The sequence below is a fragment of the Ursus maritimus genome, unplaced genomic scaffold (assembly GCF_017311325.1).
Source record: "Ursus maritimus isolate PB19 unplaced genomic scaffold, ASM1731132v1 scaffold_31, whole genome shotgun sequence".
In the NCBI taxonomy this organism is placed as follows: Eukaryota; Metazoa; Chordata; class Mammalia; order Carnivora; family Ursidae; genus Ursus; species Ursus maritimus.
The window spans coordinates 28,579,803-28,597,608 of NW_024425675.1; the positions used below are offsets into that span (position 1 = coordinate 28,579,803).

The window sequence follows — 17,806 nt, forward strand, 5'->3', positions numbered from 1 at the left end:
TTAGAGTAGATGCTTTAGATTTATTTCTACAAATATCAAAGCAAGCCTTGGTTGAACGAGTCTGTCCATTAACTTTTGGGGACTTGAAAGGCTTCCGTTACTTATATTGTGGTTCCGGTGTTTTCATTCGTGTTTATCAGAGAACGGCAGTTTCCACTGGAATTCCTTATGTGTGTCTGCTTGCTGTTGGCTTTAAAAAAATTTTTACTTATATTCACACAGGGTACAGACAGACCAATGTGAGGCTGTCGAACTGTAATTCGCATGAACTGTTCTCGTATAGGGCTCCTACTAGCGCCCCGTCTCACTCACCCCTGTGTAGGTGAATATGAAACAAGCTCAAAGGCTTTAGACTCAGAAATTGTCTTTCATGCATCAGTCCAAACCTGTTTCATGACCCCACGATCGTTCTTACATCCTTCCTTCCCTAAAACACATATTTCAAGAGCTTACTGAAATCTTTATTACAATCATGACTTAGATACCTAAGATAAAGAAACCACCCCCTAAACGAGTCTAATCCTCTAACCTGTAGCCTCCGTCTCCCTGGGACCTGCCCGTGCTCACCATGGGGGGCACCGTGGTGGTCAGGGTGGTCTGGCACTGGGAGAAGCCACAGCTCCCCTGGCCGTTAGGTGCTGGTTTTTGTTGGGGTCGTTTCTGTGGTCGCATATGCCAATCGGCTTTCAGTGACGTGCAGCTCTACCCAGCCTTCCCTAAGGCAGTGTGCACGGATACAGAATGTATATTGCATCTTAGACTGTATTCTCCTGCCCTCACACCTGGCCAGGGTGGCTTAGGAAACATTATTTCACCAGGTAAAATTAGAAGCACTTGGAAACGTGCTCGTCGTATGCACATGCTTGGAACCAACCTGTCAGATCTAAATGAAATTAGAGACAGAATCAATTAAGCTGATGTTTATTTCCCATAATTAACCCATCATTAAAAAAATAGGTAAGGCGGGTATTTTTGGCCTGGATTAGTCATATGTTTACCATGGTTCGCCATTTCTCTTTGTACTCATAATATTCGCAATACCCTTGCATCTAAAACATAATATCTTGGGTTTTGTTTGTTAAATTCTGGACATGAAATACAGGAAGAAACCATATCATATACATCTCTGTACTTCTGCAAAACTTCCATCTCACCATTTCCTATCTTATCATACTGTTATTTTTGCATGCAGATTTTTACCGTGTTTCCTGATAGAAGGGTCAATGTTGGATTTAGTTGGGATCCTTCTACCACAAAGAACATAGCATATAGTCAATAAAACTCTGTGCTAAGCTCTGAATAAATTGATGGATATAAAATTCAAATTGTAAGCGTAATTGTGACCATCCTCGATTGTCTTACTATCGTGCAGACATAAAGAATTCATCAGAAGAGGCAGACTACGGCAGGTCCTGAGACAGCAGCTTGGAAACTCTCCTTTTCGGAGGATATTTCCCTCTGGAAAGTCAAGGCATTCGCATCAGCCACGTGTGTCCCTTAGAGGCAAAATCCAAGTCGCCAGAGACAAACTCAGTCATCTCTTTGTTCACTGTGACAAGCGGTGACCATGTACGTCTTGATGCTGATATTTTTGTGGAATTAATTCAAGTGACCTATGAGCCTTTCAGCAAAACCCAAAGGAGAGAGGGAATTAGATTTCTAAAGGGAAAGCATATAAAACAAAAACAGTTTAGAAATAGTTAACAACATATATTCGGCTATCTCTTTAAAAATCAAACTTGAAAAAAAAACCTCTTACATTTTTTTTTTAGTTCAGATATTTTAGGGGAGAAAAAGTTCCATAAATTAGCTGAAAATTCACATGATGTTTTGCGCTGCCTGCAGCTCATCGTAAAAATATTCAAGAGAGCCAATGTAGCTTAAGTTATTTCTCCTTTTTCAAAGGGACAGTCTTCTTTGCTAAAGGTCAATGAAAAGAACTGTACCTGATTTCTCTGCCAGCCCCTGGCATGTCCTCAAGGCAAAATTAGCAACGGGTCTGTGAGTAAGTAGCAATGCTAGGAATGGGGTGGTGGGGACCAGGGGGGTGGGGAAGGTCCAGAAGGATTTCACACTTACTGAGAGCATGTTTTCTGACAGTCCTGTTGGTAAGTGCTGGGGGTGTTCTCACTCACTCACTCAGTCCTTCCTACAGCTGGGAGACGGGGTTTCACTAGCCTCCCTTTTCAGATGGGGACAGGAGGCCGTGACTCGCCCCAGGGCACAGGGCCCCTCTGCTGAGACCCAACCTCCTGATCCCACCCTCACCCCATCGCCCCAAGGCGTTGGGCGTCTTCAGTCTCTCAGCTGCTTGTTCTATGTGGAAAGACGTGGCAAAATATTGGACATGGAGCTAAAGGACTGTCAACCACGCTGTTCCCCTGGCCTAACTTTTACCCCAAGGAATAAACTTCTGATGATCACATTTGTGTCAGGACTTTCCCCAGAATCGGTGGTTTCATATTCCACTCGTAGTGACCCAGTTTTTTAACTGTTCATTGGCTGTGAGGTTCTGTAGGCAGAAAATACTAAAAAAGCCAAAGATTTGAAAATTAAAAAAAAATTAAGAAAACAGCCTCACCCCCCTCCCCCAACCTTTACAGGCTTAATTATCATGTCCTGCTCTCTTAACTCTTCTTAGCAACCCCCCCCCCCAAATGTCTTTTCCTAGGTGAGGTCTTTATTATCTGCTGAGAGTGATGATGGCACTCAAGTGAAACATACAGATCGGTGATTTGACTGCCCACAGAGCCACGCGATAAGTTAAAATATTAAATTCCATTACATATCACTTTCACCCCTTTCTTTTTTTTAATAATATTTTTTATTATATTATGTTAGTCACCATACAGTACATCCCTATTTTGATGTAAAGTTCCATGATTCATTAGTTGCGTGTAACACCCAGTGCACCATGCAATACGTGCCCTCCTTACTACCCATCACCGGCCTATCCCATTCCCCCACCCCCCTCCCCTCTGAAGCCCTCAGTTTGTTTCTCAGAGTCCATAGTCTCTCATGCTTCATTCCCCCTTCTGTTTACCCCCTCTTCATTCTTCCCTTTCTTCTCCTACCGATCTTCCTACTTCTTATGTTCCATAAATGAATGAATCACCTTCTTTCTATTCCAGTCCCACCACTCTTTGTTCAGAGTTTTGCAAAACAGCATAAAATTGGCTAATAAACAAAATGTTAATTCTGTTTGTGATAAAGCCGGTTAAGTCCAGGTGATAAAACAAAATACCAACCATTAAAATATTTCGTCTTTACGAGGGCTTGGAGTGAGTATCTACATTTATGAATGATCTCCAACAAGGAAAGTGAACTTGGAAAAATAAGGAATTGCAATCTCATGGTTACTAGAGTTTACATATATAGATAGATCAAGTGGCCTGACCAGAAAGAAAGTTCCAGACCTTCCATTCTTGGGAGAGGGTGTTAAATATGATTCAGCCTTTCTATCGATTTCTTCTCCTTTATTTACTGAGGGGAGGGGAAGGGAATACCAGAATTCAAAAGTATAATCAATCAATAGCTTCACTCTCCTATTTATCTTCTAGTTCTAGAACATGAGAAATAATAAAAAAAAAAATCAGACTCATGACTTTCACATGACACAGACAACGAGCTTAAGGCAGAAGAGAAAAATAAAACAGAGCTGGTCTTTGCCTGTGGTAGCCCAGCAGGAAGTCATTACAAACAGTGAGGACAGCTCAGTTGGGTTTCCTCGTCTAAGCGAACGCATGGCTCCAGGAGCCTCCCGCTCCCATGTGGGCTCTGCCAGGGGTCACCCTGAGACCGTGAAGAAGCATCTTTGTTTCTTTTGTACCTTTAGGTTTCCTCAATTGTAAACACTAAGCATCTGTCTCCCATGGAAGTAATTCTGATTCTACGTTACTTAACAGTGGAAATGATGCCGGAGATGAACCAGGTTGTATACAAGCTCTTAGGTAGTATTTTTGCAAGTTGATACGATATCAGTATTATAATTACGTTGAGATGAATGGAGAATCTAAACACGTGGTTGTTTTCTGTTATTGAGGAAGGGTTTTGATGTGAAAAGCCTTTGGATTGGTTTTTCCACGTTAGCTGGCAAAAGTGGCATCTCCAGTTCTGTGGTTCACGTTGTGAGGGAGGAACTGACGTGGGCTACCGTCGCCTTGCTGAAGGAAAACGGGCGACAGACACTTAGGGGAGTCCGAGGAACTTCTCGGAGCACTGCTCATCTTAGCTGTTACAGAACTTCAGGTTGGTCTCTGATTTATTAATTCCTACTCTTCCTTGGACCCATCATTAACTTCTCACCAGCCTGATATTTTCCTCGTTCACGAAACACGAAGAATGCTGTACTACAGGGTGTTACAGGCAACAGTATCCATTTCAACGGACTCTAAACAGGGACTCAGAAGAAGGTTGAATCATTTCCATGTACATGGGTGATCAAATCTATTGTAAACTATAAAACTATAGAAGCTGCTGGTGATATGTGTTTTCCTATCTCCATGGCGTTTTCAAGTTTTTATTTATTTATTTTTTATTAGAGAGGTAGTTTCATTGAGTCCTAAAGAGACTTAGGGTAATTCTTGACATATGGAAGGGTAGATACGTTCTTGTTCAAATAATTCTGGGTTCTTTTTACTCTTTTAGAATAATTTTTAGATGCATGTGTGTAATTCTCTGAAATCCATTTAAGAAGTTTGATTAGAACTTCAAAAACAGGGGCGCCTGGGTGGCACAGCGGTTAAGCGTCTGCCTTCGGCTCAGGGCGTGATCCCGGCGTTATGGGATCGAGCCCCACATCAGGCTTCTCCGCTATGAGCCTGCTTCTTTCTCTCGCACTCCCCCGGCTGTGTTCCCTCTCTCACTGGCTGTCTCCCTCTGTCAAATAAATAAATAAATCTTAAAAAAAAAAAAAAGAACTTCAAAAACAATGTATCTACCTGTCTTCTCTTTTTTCCTTCATTATGTATACAAAATACATACATATAAACATAATGTATATGTATATATTAAATATACATATATAATATGTTTATATTATAAAAATATATATGCAATATATTTTTTCCTTCACACACATATATATCTATCTGACTGTTTGTGTGTCTTAAAGCCCTAATTCACAATGTGATGGTCTTTGGAGATGGAGCCTTTGGGACGTACTTGGGTTTGGTTGAGAATGGGAGTGGAGCCCCATGGTGGGATTGGTGGCCGTATAAGGGGATGAAAGGACCACAGCTGTGTGCCTCTCTCTCTCTACCACATGAGGACACAGCAAGTTGGTGTCTCTCTGCAAACCAGGAAGAGGTCCCTCCCCAGGAACCAAATCAGCTGGCCTTGGACTTCCCAGCCCTCAGAACTGTGAGGAATGATTGCTGTTGAAGCTACCTAGTTCCTGATTCTGGTAGAGCTGTTTCAACTGACGAAGACCTTGGACAGATTATTTTTAAAAACTTATTTATAGGTACTTTAGGGTTTTGGGGTAGCTATTATGAAATATTTGTTTATATCATTAGATTATTATTACATTACAATTGATGTCGTGTGTTTAGTAATATTGTTTGAGTTCTGATCTTGTAGCACAAAAGCGTCTTGAATATTCCTTTTTGCTTTAATTGTTCATCTAGTCTCTTAAAAGTTCAATGAGGAGGCTCCTGTATGTCCATGGCAATAATAGTCTTATTTCTTCTCGGATTCGCTAGCTCATGGAAGGACACTCCGCTGGTACTCGCATTAATGCAGGCCACTCCATAAATTGGTCCCAGAGCGTATTTGTTTCCTGAGATGACCAGAACAAAGTACCACAGACTGGGGAGAATAAAACAGAAATTTATTCTCTCACAGTTCAGGAGGCTAGAAGTCTGAAATCAAGATGTTGGCAGAGCCCTTCTAACCCCCAAAGGATGGTTCCCTGCCTCTTTGGTTTCTGGTGGTTGTTGGTAATCTTAGTTTATGGTCCTATAACTCCAATGTCTGCCTCTGGCTTCACATGGCTTTAGTCCCTGGGCGTGTCCCTGGTCAGAGCTCCTCCTTCCTATAAGGACACGTGAATCTGGGACTGCTGTAATCCAGTGTAACCTCATGTTAACTTTATCACACCTGCAAAGACCTTATTTCCAAATAAGGTCATGTTCACAGGTTCCAGGGAGACATAACATTTTTTTGAGGTTGGGAATATTGCTCAACCCAGTAGAGTCCACTTCCTGGTACCCCAAAATTCATATTCTCTCATGTACAAAATACATTCACCCCATCCCGACATCTTCCAAAGTCTTAAGCCATTCCAGCATTAACCCTAAATCCAAACCTCATTTAAATATTACCCACTGGAAAAAGTTCCATATCTCATTATCCAAATTATCTAAACCAGGTATGGGTAAGACTCTTGGTCTAATCCATTCTGGGCCAGAATTTCTTTCCATCCACAGAACAGTGAAACCAGAAAATAAGTTATTTGCTTCCAAAGTACGATGGTTGGACAGGCATAGGATAGACTTTTCCATTCCGAACGCGATAAATGGAAGGAGTAAGGGTGGGAGGGGGAGGGTACTGGTCTAGAGAAAGTTCTCAACCCCTCCAGGCAGGTTGCAGTAGGTTACAAGGCTGAGAATCATCTTCTGTGGTTTGATGCTCTGCCCTTGGGGCTCTCTGGGAGGACAGCTCTGCCTTCTCTGGCCTCTGGGTCTACAGCCCTGCCCTGGGAAGTCATTCCACGGATGTCAAAGAGACCAGGACCTCTGAATGTGAGCATCCTACACAGTTCCTTCCTGGACAACCTGCCCGAGAACGTCGGCTGGATCCATGAGTCACACATGTAGTCTCTTTAACAAATGGTTTTCCAGTCACACCCTTGGCCCTGTTTCTAGAGCACACTATCTGGAAAGACAGAATTTTCCAAACCGTCAAGTGCTGGTTCCTTTCCGCATAATGGTTCATTGCTCAATTTCTCCCTTTTTTGTAGCATTTTACTACAAAGAGCAAGGAGAAACGAGGTCACATCTTCCAGTTTCGCTTGGGAATCTCAGCTAAATATCCAAGTTCATTGATGACAAGTGGCACTTTCCACCCAGTGGTAGAGCACTACGTGGCCAGGTTTCTGCCGTTTTGTGACAAGGTAGCCTTTCTCCCAGGGTCGGAGGACATGTTCCCCATTTCCACCAGAGACCCCAGTGTGGGTTCAGGTTCCCTATTGTTTCTTCCTTGTGCTGAGTTGTTTCCTGTGTTGTAATTTTTTTAAGTTCATCTTCAGTTGCCTTTGTTGTTCAATGCGCCCTGTGTTGTGGGACATTTATACAATTTTTAATCTGTTTCATCCTTTATTTTATTATAGTTCCCATTGTTTGCTGATTGTATGCAATAATACAATTGATTTCTAATCTTTTTAAATTAAATTTCGGGTTTCAGTAGTTGTTTTGTAGATTTCCTAGGCTACTTCGTGTAAACAATCATGTCATTTTCTCCGTGGTGGTTTGAATCCCTGTCTGGTGCAAGTCGCTAGTATCACGCTGTCTTTGTCTCCTTGTATCTGAGATTGTCTTGATTTTACCTTCGTGTTTGAAGACTGTGTTTGCTGGATGTAGAACGGTGGCTTGGTAGTTTGTTATGCTGTGCCACTGTCTTCTGACCTCCACAATTTCTGAAAGAAATCAGAAAATATTTGAATTGATTTTTTTTTTTTTTTTGCATATGGGTAATATATCATATGGGCTTTTAAAACATTTTTTCTTTGGTTTTCAGTATTTTGACTATGATATGCTTACTCATTTTATGCACACCCACTCTGGGGATTCACCGAATCTCTTAATTCTATACATGAGCTCTTTCAGCAAATTGAGAATTTTTCAGTCATTCTTTTCAGTAATTTTTTTATGTCCCATTTTCTTTCTCCTCTGCTCGTGGGACCTCAGTTACATGTATGTTGGGAATTCAGATATTGTTCACTTTGGTTTTCAAACATCTTTCTTTGTTCTTCAGGTGGAAAAGTCTATCAATCTGTTTCCAAGTTTACTGACTCCCTCTTTGTCAACTCCGTCCGCAGGTGAAGCCCAATCTGTGCGTGTTTATTCATAGACTGAGATTTTCATTATTGAAATTGGGACTTTTTCAGTTTCTAGTTTTCTGGTGAAACTTCATATGGTTTTATCTATTGAGTGCATATTTTCTTTTATGCCACTGAGAATAGGTAAAATAGGTAAAATAAAATTCTGTCTGCTTTTTCCAATATATGTTCCTTTGGGAATTGGTTTCCATTGATAGTCTTTTCTCTTGAGAATGGGTTAGGTTGTCCTTTTTTTCACTTGTTGGCTGAATTTGTATTGTTTCCTGAATATTCCACAGGGGTAGAGACTCTGAATTCTATTGTATTCCTAAATAGAGTGCTAATTTTCTAAATTTTGGCAGACAACTAATTATCTTGGACTTGTAAACATTGCCTCTTTGGTGCAGCTCAAAATTCATTTCAAAATGCTATGCATTTGCCCTGTGTATGCATGGTTCAAAATCGGCCAGTCAGTTGGCCAAATTTCTTACATAGGATTTGGTGCTTCACCTCTCCACCTCTGTTCTTTTTGGGCTATCTTCCTCACTTTGTAGTGGCAACGATTATTCCAAACTCTGTCCTGTGATTCTGAAGGCTGGAAAAAGTATGGATTTTCCACCAATGTTTTACCCTGTCAGTGCTGAGTCCGGCCTGACTCTCAGGCTTAAGTCATTAAAAAAACAGGAAAATCACCCCAGGCCATTCTTTCTTCCAAATTGATTCTCTGCTATAATCTTCCTGCTTTTGTTCACTCTGTGCTACCTCCAGGCAGTTTTTAAAAAATTTATCCAAGTTTATAGCTGTTATTTGTGGGAAAATTGGCCTGGCAGGAGCTTCCTTGGCCATGCCTGGAGTGGAACACATAGAAAGTGATTTTGCATTTTCTTTGGCTGGAGCCACCAATTATTTCATCAAGCCAAAATATATTTTCTCTTAATTCACCAGCTTGGGGGTTCCACAACCCTTTGATAATATGACTTTGGACTCTATAGCTGTGTGAGGGTCAGACAAGGATTTAATTTCTCACAAAAAGTATTTTTCTCCCCCCCAAATCAGAGTCCCATGCAAATGTCTAGTTTCATTGTAGTATCTCTGGCCCTATTTGGGGCATGTTTCTATTTCTAGAACTCTTATTATGAATAGCATTCCTTCAAGACTCTGGACTTTGGACAATCTATTTGAAGTCCCTTTTAAGACAATGGACTATGTTCTCTCCTCACGTGGGTGTTAAAACACCAAACACTACACACACTTCTTTTCATATTTGGGAAATTATCATCCACCTTGGAGATTTTCACAACCTTTAATGGATTGAAATAAATAGAAAAGTGTGGAAGTAGTTATCAAGGTAACCACCTTACATAAGAGACTCCTTGGTTAACAAGCAGGAAAGATGGCCCCTGTTGGATGAAGCCAGTTGGAACGTGATGGAACTTATTTTCTGACTCAACCATAGCAAAAATGTTTCTAGATCCATTAGAAAGACAAGTCTTTTTTTTTTTAAAAGATTTTATTTATTCATTTGAGAGAGAGACAGAGAGAGCACAAGCAGGGGGAGAGAGAGAAGCAGACTCCCTGCTGAGCTGGAAGCCCGACACGGAGCTCGATCCCAGGACCCTGAGATTATGACCTGAACCAAAGGGAGACGCTTAACCATCTGAGCCACCCAGGCGCCCCAAGAGACAAGTTTTAATCATACAGAGCTTACAGATCTTGCTAAAAATAACGGGACATGTACAATGGCAGAAGCACTCCCCTATTCATAAGTGACTGGCTGAGGTGAAAGAAAGAACGAGCCAGAATGGCCACTGAATGTGTATTATTACTACGTAGTTCATGAGAAAGTGGTAATGTTCCTGTTGCATATTTTGATTTTGTGTAAAGAGGACTGAAATATAATTTTTATGTAATAATGAAAAACTTCTGAAAACATCAACTGATGTTAAATTGTTTGCAAAATCAAAATCCTTACCAGAAAGTATTGTAACATTAAAAAGAAAGTTCTTCGGAAACAATGACTCATGAAAGAGTGTCAAATGCCATATGCTTAAATGCTGAATCACGCCAAGAAAATCTCAGTGGTTTGGAACATTATTTTTATTACTGGTTTAGTGATATTTTAGAAAATCCAAATATGTAACTAAAATTGCTAAAAGCAATACATTAAAATAATAAGTAGTTTAGGCTTTTATTGTACACAGGCTGTATTTTGATGAAAAAAATTCCTATCTGTCTCTTATTTTCCTAAAAACTCAAGGCAACACCAGTTCTCACTTGCAATTCCTGTTTTCCTAATAATCTTACCTTCCGAATTGAGTTGTAGTCTGAAGCATTAAGAACAAAGATTTTGCCTCTGGCTCTTATCTAAAAAGGCAAATAGGAAAATTATTACCTATATATTCCTGTATAGAAAGAGAAATATAAAGAAAATTCCTTAAACTATTTTAATCTTCATGGAAGTTCAGAGAATCAGGAGGTGTCTGTATCATTACCATTATTTTCAAAACCAAAGCCCAATGGAAAAAGAAAAGACACAGATTGCCTTTGAAGCTGCGTTCCGTCCATCACTAGTTGTGTAACTGTGGGCATCTTATTAAAGACCTCCATTTTGTAATTTGTAAAATGCAAGCCCTTTCTATTAATGTCTTCAAAAGATTGTTGGAGGTAGCGAATTATACAATACGTGTGAAAATGCTAGGCACAGTGTCAGGGTATGGTCACGGAGGCTTCAGAAATGAAAAGACTGAGTTTTTGGATTTTTTTTACCCTTTTCCCTAAATTCACAGTTTGTAAATTTTAAATACATTATATTTTCCAAAGCAAATCATGGAATTTTATAATACATTCGATTCTACTTTAAATGGCTCTTAACCACAAGTTTGTTTGAACAGTGCAGTCTATTAAGATCAATCATATTAAAAAACTAACAAAATACCAATTTGAAATCTCACAGTGAAATGCACTAGCAAAGAACTCAAAGATAGAGAAATCTATTGTGAGAAGTGCCTAATATAAGTCATTTTGGTGCAAGCGATATCCAGAAGTAGAAGAGAATAGGCCACTCTGATGTGCCCAGTGAATTGGTATCCAGGGGATAAACTGTGCATTTATAATTAAACCCAAACTAGCCTCCTCTGCTTGTGATCAAGAGAGGAAGGACAGTGATGGCCAAAAATGTAGCTTTCCCAGTGCGAGGATGGAGCTTTCTTCTGTAGTGTGTTTCCGGAAGGATGCTTGAGCCACTGAGTCAAATCGAGGCCTTCACATTCTAAGGCAGTTGGTTTCCTCGGATTCTGATAAATTCAACATAAGGAGATTGTTTATCAGTCTGAAGAGATAGGGCCACTGGACATCGGTGTGGCCGATGGAGTAAGAACTTCTGAAAATCCTCTACTCCGAGAAAGCAACGAGAACATTGGCAACAGCGATCAGAAGAGACTTGATTTTCAGAGCTCAGGAAACGAACCAAAGACAACAATCCGGGGAATGTTTATTAAAAAACAAACAAACAAACAAAAAAAACCAACCAAACAACAAACTGCCTAATCTTGGGAAGAACAGCAAGTTTTGTGGAGTTTTAATGTAACTTTTCCGATTTCCCCTCCTGCTCTCTCAGCTGTGTGGTAGCCTTGGAAACAACACACGATCTCGGGGAAAACTGGCAGTCTGGCAGCCACCGACGGCACAAACCCAATTCCCAGACAACTGTCATTATTTTAACTGTCTGTGGTTCCCAGAAGACCCCACTCACCAGCCTTGTCTTGATCTGACCTGCTCCGAGATCACTGAGAACAACAGCTTTTTGGAGGCTGTTTGTTGGGTTTGTTGGAATGGCTCAGGCACCATTTTCATTTTTCCAGTGGCTCGAGGTGGTGGGTAACTGCACGCCCAGCAGGAGGCAAACCAAAGAGGTTAAAAGGGAAAGCTGGAGGAGCAGGTGTCTTGAGGGGGATTTCTAATGCTCTGGCATATTCCTGGGCATCTGGAAGGCTGCACGCCGGCAGGGAGCCCTGCTCATGCCCAGAGCGACGCCCATGCTCATGGAAGACCCAAGGCATGGAAGCTCTCCCGCCTGGCTGACCCCAAGACTCTGCTCGAGTAGAGAGTGAGGCCGAGGCAGACTTCTCAAACACCTGGCTGAGTCTTGAGGGCAGACCTGAACCCCAGCACGCAGCCCAGCAGCAGAGACTGAGAGACTTGCTGCTTCCAGGCATTTAAGGAAATTTCCCTCGAATCCTTAGCTGATCAAGACACTAAGTAAACACAAACAATACAGACCCTACAGAACTGGCTCTGGAAATTCATGAACAAGGAACGACAAACATATAGTGTGCATAGGGATCTGATTTCCAGTGTTGACACGACGTTATTTAAAATTCCCATTTTCAACAAAAATGACTCTACGTGCAAAGGGATAGGAAGGTCTGACCTATACAAAGGAATAAAAGCAGTCGGAAGACACCATTCCCGAGGAAGCCCAGATCCTGTGCTTCAAAGGCAAAGGCGGCATTCGCGTGGGTAGATGAGGCCCTCTACCCCCAAATCCTCACCCATCAAGAACTTCAGGACGCGAGCTTACCTGAAAGTGGAGTCTCCACAGGTGGAAATCGCGCAGTTACCGTGAGGTTATCCTGGCTTGGGTGGGACCTACGGGTATTCGTCAGCCTCTGTTCAACCCCAGCAGAACACGCATGTTTCTAAAGAGCGGATGGAACATTCTCCAGGATAGATAAGCTGTAAAATGGGACCGTTTTCAAAGTTAAAAGTACTGAAATCATGAGATACCAACTCTGATCACAGTGGAATGAAATTAGAAATCAGCAACAGAAGAAACATGAGGAAATTCACAGTATCGTGGAATGTCTAGAAAAAGCAAATCCACAGAGATAGGTGTTTCCAGGGGCTGGGGGTGGCGGGGATAGAGGGGTGTTGCTACTAGTGGGTAGGGGATTTCTGTTCTTTGGTGTGAAAATATTTGGGACATACATAGCGGTGACGAACGCACAGCTCTGTGAACCCGCGTACTGAAGACCTTTGAGTATACACTTTCTAAAATGTGAATTTCATGGTATATTTTTATCTCATTTTTAAAAATATATGAGAAAAAAGGCATAGCCATGAGCAGAGAACAGACCTTATGACACACACACAAACTCTCTCTCTCTATTTAACAGGCACACTTATGGCTAGAAATGGAACCGTTTTCACGGGAGCAGCGCAAACTTGTTTCCCGCATTTCGAGCAACCTTGATTTTGTAACAAAACCCACAACGGCATTCATTCTATAATTGTTTGTTTAAAACATACTGATTCAGTGAAACCCGTTGAGTCTTGAATGCCTGCTCATTTATGTGGCCGTCATGAAATCCCCCCAAAGTCTTCCCAGGCTTCATCATAACAGGATTTGACACATTTGGGCAATTCTTTGCATACTGTTCACATCACCTCATTTCATCCTCGCAACAGCCCTTTCAGTCATACTCAGCACTTTTGTTCTCATTTTATGTATGAAGAAAATAAAGAACTAAAGCCTTGAAGGGTCATATTCAAGCTATCCTAATAAACCGTTGGTAGACGTGGTAGCTGTCTGCTGACCCCCACTCTTCAATTTCTTCCAAAACACACAGAAGCTAAGAAAAGTGTCTATTAATTGAAATGCCTGGTGAGAACATTTCTCCTACTGGCTTACAAAAGTCAGGCCAATATGTAGTTTCACTGTCTTGAATGAAATGTTCCCTCAGCTTTATTTTTTCATGCCATCCTTCTCTGAACGATTTGAAGGACCTTTGGTATCTATCAGGTGACATGATGACACAGACTGCTCAGAACTGCCCTGTTACTTTTTTTTTTTTTTTAAAGATTTTATTTATTTGACAGAGATAGAGACAGCCAGCGAGAGAGGGAACACAAGCAGGGGGAGTGGGAGAGGAAGAAGCAGGCTCATAGCAGAGGAGCCTGATGTGGGGCTCGATCCCAGAACGCCGGGATCACGCCCTGAGCCGAAGGCAGACGCTTAACCACTGTGCCACCCAGGCGCCCCTGCCCTGTTACTTTTTAAACAGACATTTCGATGCTGGCACGTTCGCAGATGAAAATCCGTTAACATGCAGGCTGTGGACGTCTGTTTGCAGACTCTACCGAGGACACGTGGAGAAGTCATTATGAATAAAAATAGGCCTCGTCCTCACACAGATTCCTTCGCAGAGGCATTCAAAAATCAACAAGAACGCTGCCCTGAGACCTGGCCCCGGGGAGGGGACACTCTGTCCTGAGGTGACAGGTATTGACGGGGGAGATCTGGGAAAGCCTGGAGCCCTGTTAAACTGGGCTTCCAGTAGTTTCTATAAGCGGTGCTTCTTCTGTGCCACCTGGATTTACTTGGCGGTGCCCCTGGAATCTCTGAATGGACCCAGCTTCCGTTGGAGGGCTCCTGCGACTGGATCGACTGACATCACCCGGGGAGCTGGCCCACGGGAAGGGCCCGAAACCCAACCCCACCCTGAGTCAGAGGTGGGGAATCCCTGGAGGTTTGTTCCCATGACTCACCGCTGCGATCTGCAAACGACCGCTGGCTGAAATGCCTCCAGAGTGTTTACTTACCACGGTTCCTTTGCCCCTGCCACTCTGGTCTGATTTTGATTTGGACTAAAACAAAACACGAATGAGAACAAAATGTGACAGGGCCCTTGCCCTTTCTGCAGAAGGTCAGAATCGTTGGCGAGTCCTGTGCGAGCTTCGTGTTTACAGGGAACATGAAACTCCAGGAAACTCGGGCAGGGCTGATAAATGTGTAGGAGGAGGCAGTAAAAGCCAGGCGAGCTGGGCCTGTGTGGGGGGCAGCTTTTATATAATTGTAGTAAAAACATGTTTATTTGTCCCATTCTTAAACAGAAAGCCTTTGTATTTTATTATTATTTTTAAAGAATGTATTTATTTATTTGACAGAGAGAGACCACCAGCGAGAGAGGGAACACAGCAGGGGAGTGGGAGAGGAAGAAGCAGGCTCCCAGCGGAGAAGCCCGATGTGGGACTCGATCCCAGGACTCTGGGATCATGCCCTGAGCTGAAGGCAGACGCTTAACAACTGAGCCACCCAGGTGCCCCTAGAAAGGCTTTTTAAATGATGCCGAATGAGTCCATTCAAGATTTCCTGAAAAAGACTGCTTCAGGTTAACTTTTTTTTTTTAAAGACTTTATTTTTTTAGAGCGGTTTGAGGGTCACAGCAAAATTGAGGGGAAGGCACAGAGATTTCCCATATGCCTCCTATCCTACCCCTCCCATGGCCTCCCCCACTACCAACACCCCCCCACCTGATGGTCCATTTGTTACGGAGAATGAACCTACGCTGACCCGTCAGCATCACCCAGACCCCATAGTGGACACTAGGGTCACTCTTGGTGCTGTGCATTCTGGGGGTTTGGACAGATGCATAAGACATGTATCTACATCCTGGTGTCCTATGGGGGTTGTTTCACTGCCCTAAAACCCTCTGTGCTCTGCTGTTCATCGTTCCCTCCCCCAAACCCTGGACACCGCTTGTGTTTTCACGGTCTCCGTATTTTCGCCTTTGCCAGAATGTCAGAGTTGGGTCATGTCAGAGTGGTCTCTTCAGATCGGCTTCTCAGGTTATCCCTCAGAAGGTGTTGGTTAGTAAAACTCATGTGTGACACATTAAGGAAATACTGCCATGACAATGTAATTAGAAACTTGCCATAATTTAGCGCTTCATTATGGTAAAAACTGCATTATTTTTTTCTGGATAACACACTTTTCTAAGAGATAGTGGTAGTTGCAGAAAACTCTACTCACGAACGAGCCGCATCTCCGTGAGTGCACACCGGTGTCCGCGCTTGGACTCCTTGGGAGACGCAGACACTGAGCTGGGGAGGAGGAAGGATCTCAAATACCAGACGACGCTGTTCCAGGCACTGGGTCTGACACAGCCCTGCTCTGCACACCGACTGTTCTCCCAGGAGCACACTCTTCGGTTGGCTTCACGTGGTGGACGTCAAAGGCCCTGAAGGGCGCTGCCACACAAAGGGAACACAAGGCACACTCGGGGACCTGCGGGCCACAGACAGAAGACGCATGAGCTGTCTCGCTGCAAACGGGGCGCTGGGGGAGCTGAGTCTGCCCCGGAGGCAGGAGCACTGCACACAGCATCAGGGGAGGACTGCGTACGGGTCGGACCATTCCAAGGCTGTGCGTCACAAGCTCAGATTTAAAAGAAAAGAAAACACGGGACACGTCATCTCGGCTGTTACCGCGGCCGGTGTCCTGGCTCCTGGGAGAGGAGCCCAAGGAGGCGACACGTAGGACCGGAGCCCAGGCCGTGCCTCTGGGAGCTGAGCTGCCCTGTCACCTGGAGATGCCACACCGCACGGTGGTTCTTCCACAGGCACGCCAGAGGCCAGGTCTTTCTGAGAAATTAGAGGCCAGAAAAGGAACCTACAGCCTGGAACGAGGCAGCGCAGCAACCGCGGGGCCCGTGCGCTGCTCGCCCATCGTCCGCACGGGCCACTTACCCCTCGTCCCCGCAGCGCCGGAGACAGTCCCACCCGCGGTACTGGCTCATCGGAACGTCACGGCGGATTTTGCGAGTGCCACCAGACGCAGAGTGACAAGCGCCTCTCTGTGTCTGTCTGGCACACGCCTTTGGTTGTTCACTGAGAAGGACGTACTGCCTGAACGCTCTCCTGGCGACTTCTTTTGCAAAACTCTGTGTTCCCTCCAGAGTAACAGAAACCAAATCTGGTTGTTTTTCATCGGGGAAAGCTCTTTAGTTGCCAAAATAGGACTCTGGAACGTGGAGTCATTTAGCCTCCTTGGCCGTGGGGTGCTACAGTCTGGCTCCTAGACTGGCCCGCAGGGATCCCCTCCCGAACCTCCCCAACCTCCCCAAGCCGTCTTTCCGTTCTGCTCATGGGTCCAGCCCAGCCACCAGCGCACTCGTTGTCAGTGGTCACCCAGGGTCAGAGGGACTGGAGAAAGTGGGAAGGGGAAGGGAAAGTGTGAGGACAAGGAGGAGGAGGTTGGTCTCGGGGAGAGGGCAGAGAGAACGGGACCCATCGAGGCATCTGCAAGACGCAAGGCCCACGGGTTCCCTTTATTCCTGACCGCTCTTACAGCTTCGTGACACACGCCACGGGCAGGCTGCCCTCTGGCTCCTGTGCTTGTCCTCCACCCTTTCCCACTGATTTGTGGTCAGTGACGCTAACACCCAGGGCCCTGTGCCCTCGGCTCCTGTAGACTTAACCACGGAGGCAGGGGTGATGGGAAGGTGGGAGGCAGGAGACCTCGGGGTATCTGTTCCCTCCTGATATGCCGTGGCATCAAGTTCTAGAGATGCGGTTCCTGCTGAGAGACCCTCCTGTGGCTCCAGAATGTCCGGGTAATAGACACAGGGGCAGCTGGTGGCCAGTGATGGACTGAAAAGGATATAAACGGGCCCCATTCTGCAAGGCGAGTCCCCACTGAACTCTCTTCAGCAAAACCCTTGGAGAATGCTGTCTGCTTCCTGAATGTATCTGGCTTTCTATTATCTGTAGAGCTTGAGAACAAAGACCACCCGACTATGGCCCATAGAGTACAAAACTCAAAGTTATTGTCCAAGGGAAGTAAATACCCTACTGCTTTTGTTCAGAAACAAAACCACTTTTTTTTGTCTCTTAAAACTTATTTTTCCCCAATGATGTGATAGAAGAGTTGGCAGACTGTGGGTTAATATGCAGACAAAGATGCAGCAGATAAGGACATTTTCATTTTTG

At 43.9% G+C, this 17,806-nt stretch overlaps 1 long non-coding RNA gene across 1 annotated transcript; it reads right to left on the reverse strand.

Annotated features, from left to right (window-relative positions):
- Positions 1 to 9,646: 9,646 nt before the first annotated feature.
- Positions 9,647 to 16,555, reverse strand: LOC103676229. Its single transcript, XR_572035.2, has 3 exons — positions 15,849 to 16,555; positions 12,618 to 12,772; positions 9,647 to 11,918 (listed from the first exon to the last, which is right to left on the reverse strand). It is a non-coding gene; the product is annotated as an uncharacterized LOC103676229 (long non-coding RNA).
- Between the last annotated feature and the right edge of the window lie 1,251 nt (positions 16,556 to 17,806).